We start from the raw sequence: 4,369 nt of genomic DNA, 5'->3' as shown, positions 1-4,369 counted from the left end.
CTCAAGAACAGAAACAATACCAACATATGGTAATCTCCAAAAAAAGAAGTGAGCCAAAAAATGGGATGGAACATTCTGAGGCAGAGTTTAGAAAACTGCAAGTGAGGCTTTCCTACAACGTTAGTATCGCAGGCACTCGCACATGCCAACTTGAGTTATTCTGAACTTTTCTTCGTTATTCACAAATCACCATGGAACAACAGTTCAAAGGCACTAACAAAACAATGTTATGTTCTAACAGGGATGCGTCCAACAAAAGACAAAGGGCGCGGCGGCGACTCCCGCGGCGCGCGACGGGTGGCGGCTCCAGCTCTCCCGCGGCCCGCGACGGACGGCGGCTCCGGCTCTCCTGCGGCAAAGGGTCATGACCTGCGGCGGCTCCGGCTCTTCCGTGGCGAAGGGCAGCAGCTCCGGCGGCTAACGGCTGCGGGAGGAGGAGGGGGCGAGACCGCGAGAGGTCGTGCGGGCAGGGCGATAGATCGTGCGAACAGTTTTTTTTAACGGCGGGGCGGGACGGGGGTGGGTTAGGGATCGATTAGTAGGTTATAGTAAGTGTGCACGTGCAACGCATGTCTATTATCACCAGATGCATAGAAAAATAGCCTAATGTCCCTTCATCATTCATTTTGCAAAGTGTGTTAAAGATACTTCAAAAGTAAAATGTCCTTTAGTTAACCAAATTACTCCATATCACATATTTCCTCAGCTGCAACGCCAATCCTACTGAATAAAACAATGCTAAGCAATTATACTGACTTCAACTACCAACTTCTCATATCCTCATTTTTTATTACCTACAGCTCCTATCCTATTCTTTTACTGGGAGCCCGTTGTCGATCATTCTACAAGATGACAAAACTTTAGGAAAAAATTACTACAAGCACATTTTAATTTTCTTGAGAAACTATACTTCACAAAACATTTTCTTCGAAAATTATGGAGAACTTCTAGGAAATTGCAGGCAAATGCACAGTGCATAATTATTAGCTTGCACATAAAAATGATATGGAGTTAACAAATAACTTTCCTATCCAAATATCATGCCAGTCATATCAAACAAAAGTTGAATGGATCAACTAATGAAAAGATAATGTTACATTGTTATTCACCTTTGCTAGTGTTATTATGTCAACCAAATATAGTTTTCCACCTGTTGACGTTATCCTCAGCTTTCTTTTACACGGCTGATAGCCCTTCAATCATTTGCTCCTCCCCTGTTGCTCTAATATTAAAGCTCCCATACTCGCTTCTCATATGCTTTCTTCAAGTCATTACGAACCTGCATGAGTTGTCATATACTCTCCATAGTCAATTTGAACATCCTAATCAAATGAGACATGGTCAATTTGCATTTCAGATTTGTAGTAATTAGCATAATAGTACAGACTATTCAATGGAGTTAATTGAAACCAATTAATTAATTTAAGATGGTGACTGCAGTGAATAAACATACGCATGTTGTCAGTGCCGACCTCCCTGGCGATGTCACGATGCCGGTCAGCTTGTGTTGTACTCCCAGCACACCTCTTCCAGCGGTCAACGGTGATGTACCCGCTGTCATCCTCGTCAAAGTAGGTGAAGGCAGACAGCAGGCAATGCTTGTTAATGTGCACTGTTGACCCGATGAACTCGTCGTAAGCAATGCTTCTGCTACTCCATCTTTCCTTGCCCTCTAATAATCAGCCATGCTTGACGTGAAAATGCAAGTTGGCCCTATAGAACATAAAACAAGAGTTCACAGAAGCTGCAAAAATTTCTAGGGGTAGCTCAATATGACTTTGTTCAGAATGTTTCATGTAGGATTGTTGTACATTCCATGTTTTTTTTCTCCATGTACTGGCCAAAAGGGAACTTATGGACACTACGCACATCCTGATGGAGCTTGCATTGGTCAATAGATGCTACACTTGAACATCCAAAATAAACAGAGTAAGCATTAGTATCAGGGATTGTGCTTGTCATATATTTAAAATCTGAAAATATCATCAAAGTATATAACATACTCCATGTATAATCAAACTGAGTTTGGCAACGTAGGAGTGGATTAACACCACAGAATCAGATATGACCAAAAAAAGCTAGCAGTTAGCAGGACTATGGTTCATACTATGCGTGTATATGAAAGTCGGGATAAGGAACACGTTTAAGTAGACATAAGTAGTCCTAACTGAATGTAGAAGTTTCTGTGATGGGGTACTGTTAATCCCGTCATGAATTACAACCATCCAAGCATATTGCTATGATAATAAGTAAATCAATTACGACACTCTAATGTAAGAAGATTGGTAACTCACATTGGGCTTGACCGACTCCTGCCGAGGCCGGCGCAATGCCTGCAGCTGGATGGCGTTGGCCACATGGAGAACGGCCGTCTCAAATGTCCCGAAGCTCCCGATGATCTTCTTGCTGGGCTCCAGGCTAAGGCACGCCTCCATGTTGATACTATCAGTGACCCGTTCTTGGTGGCGACCTCGTCACCAAAAAAAAATCACAGTCAATAGAAGAATCAACCAAAAAATAATGAGCATTGAACAACCTTTCCCTAGTTATTTGGTAGTCGTTGTTGTTCAATCAGTAACTGAGGTGGAGCTGCAGAAAACAGTTGCCTGATCAGTTATACATCTTTTTTAGGTTACAAACATCAGATAATGAAATATCACAAAGCCAATAGTCCTTATCTAACTTACAGACACAATTATACATCTTCTTTAGGTTACAAACAGAAGAGACAAGTATTAGTACTGCTTAGTACCTCCGTTCCAAAATAGATTAATTCCTGGAAAGGTTGAGGTCGAACTTCTCTAACTTATTGGTGCTCTGTAAACCATCATATTAGGTTTTCAACTTTTTCAAAGAGACAGATCATGATAAAAAAATTGAAAGATGAATAATACCTGGATCGCCTCCTCAAAATCATGCCCCCACAAGTTTTCAGTTGAAAGTAAGAAAAACATGAATCACTTCAGTTGCATTAATCATGCATATGAGAATTTCTAAACCCGAACACATCAGTATTCACACGTATGAAGAGAGGTGAAAGCGCGAAACAGGAATTAAACCTAAATCTTGGAATTTCTCTTAATGGCCTGCCTATTCCATACCTGACATCCAAAACCTACAGCAAAGCAATTCAACAAACATCACGATGTTGTATGCTCCATTATCAAGTTATATAGCTGCAGCAAGAGCATCTTAAAAAGGAAAATCATTCTACCATGGGTTATTCGATCTTCATAAGAAAAACGACCTTCATCCCAGGCTTCAACTCAAGCCATAGGGCCAGAAAGTGCTCGTACCGTTTGGTACTTCCGCTTCAAGGTTCACCATTCCACCTAAAATGCTAAGACACATGGGGAATCACAATTAGCAATGTTCTATGACATATTCTCATATTTTTTTTCTTTTGAAATATAACTTTCTTCAAGAATGAAAGACCAATTATTTGTTCTTTTGATAAGAGTCCTCACCTATGAGCAAAGTGGAAGGATTCAGTCCAGCCACACTCATAGAAGCTAGTAGCAAGATCATAGTATTTGTGAACCAGGTTTTGAAGAAACGATTTGGTCAACATATTTTAGAACTCTGCAAGCTCTAGCTGAAATCTGCACTACCATTATTAGTCTAGAAAATGCTAGTGGGCAAAGATAACAAGATAATTTCTGAATTCCATACTAATGCGGAGGGGGCAACATCAAAAGATTCACTTATTTTTCTATCTTGCATACTCGTGCCAGCAAATTCATTCATGCAGTCCAATTCAAGCATTGCTGGGGAAGGGGAGGGGGGGATCAATACCTGCAAAGCTCGACGCTGTTGCCGTCATCGCTTGATCTCCGCGCACCATCGCAGATCGAAATTTTCAGCCGTTGCACACACAGGGATGGGCCGGCGACGCCGTGGCCTGGTGAAGCGGCCGCGGGCGTCGGTGAAGCAGTCTGCGCGGATGGCGGCAGGCGGCCGCTGGGAGGCTATCGGGCGGGGCGGCGCCGCAACCCGGTGAAGCGACCGCTGGGTCTTGGCGGCCGGGGCAAAGGAGAGGGGCGGCGCGAGGAGGAGCTGAAGGAAGGTGCGCCCGCGTAGGGATGGAGGATGGGCGGGCGGCTGCTCACGATCGCGGCGGCCCCGGCTCTCCCGCGGCGACCTGCGGTGGCTCCTCCGGCGCGCGACGGGCGGTGGCTCCGGCTCTCCCACGGCGAAGGGCGCGACAAGCGACAACCTGCGGCGGCTCCCGCAGTGCGCGACGGGCGGCGGCTCCGGCTGTCCCGCGGCGAAGGGCGCGATGGGCTGCAAACCGCGGGCGGCGAACGGCGCCGGAGAAGGCGGGGGCGAGAGGTCCTGCGGACGGGGGAGAGATCGCGCGCACGGTTTT

General features: G+C 45.2%; 1 long non-coding RNA gene across 12 annotated transcripts; it reads right to left on the bottom strand.

Annotated features, from left to right (window-relative positions):
• Window positions 1-955: 955 nt before the first annotated feature.
• LOC119285038 lies at window positions 956-4,336 on the bottom strand. 12 transcript variants are annotated; one of them, XR_005139326.1, is made up of 9 exons: window positions 3,468-4,336; window positions 3,215-3,340; window positions 2,895-3,115; window positions 2,753-2,817; window positions 2,537-2,589; window positions 2,295-2,470; window positions 1,812-1,901; window positions 1,454-1,713; window positions 956-1,279 (listed from the first exon to the last, which is right to left on the bottom strand). It is a non-coding gene; the product is annotated as an uncharacterized LOC119285038 (long non-coding RNA). The 12 variants fall into 12 exon arrangements; XR_005139317.1 differs by having other exon boundaries at window positions 1,454-1,906; window positions 3,468-3,602; window positions 3,796-4,336; XR_005139322.1 differs by having other exon boundaries at window positions 1,812-1,906; window positions 3,468-4,335.
• Window positions 4,337-4,369: the final 33 nt, after the last annotated feature.

This window comes from Triticum dicoccoides, chromosome 4A (assembly GCF_002162155.2).
Source record: "Triticum dicoccoides isolate Atlit2015 ecotype Zavitan chromosome 4A, WEW_v2.0, whole genome shotgun sequence".
Classification (NCBI taxonomy): domain Eukaryota; kingdom Viridiplantae; phylum Streptophyta; class Magnoliopsida; order Poales; family Poaceae; genus Triticum; species Triticum dicoccoides.
The sequence above is the reverse complement of the archived record's forward strand: the minus strand, read 5'-3'. Positions and strand labels throughout refer to the sequence as shown.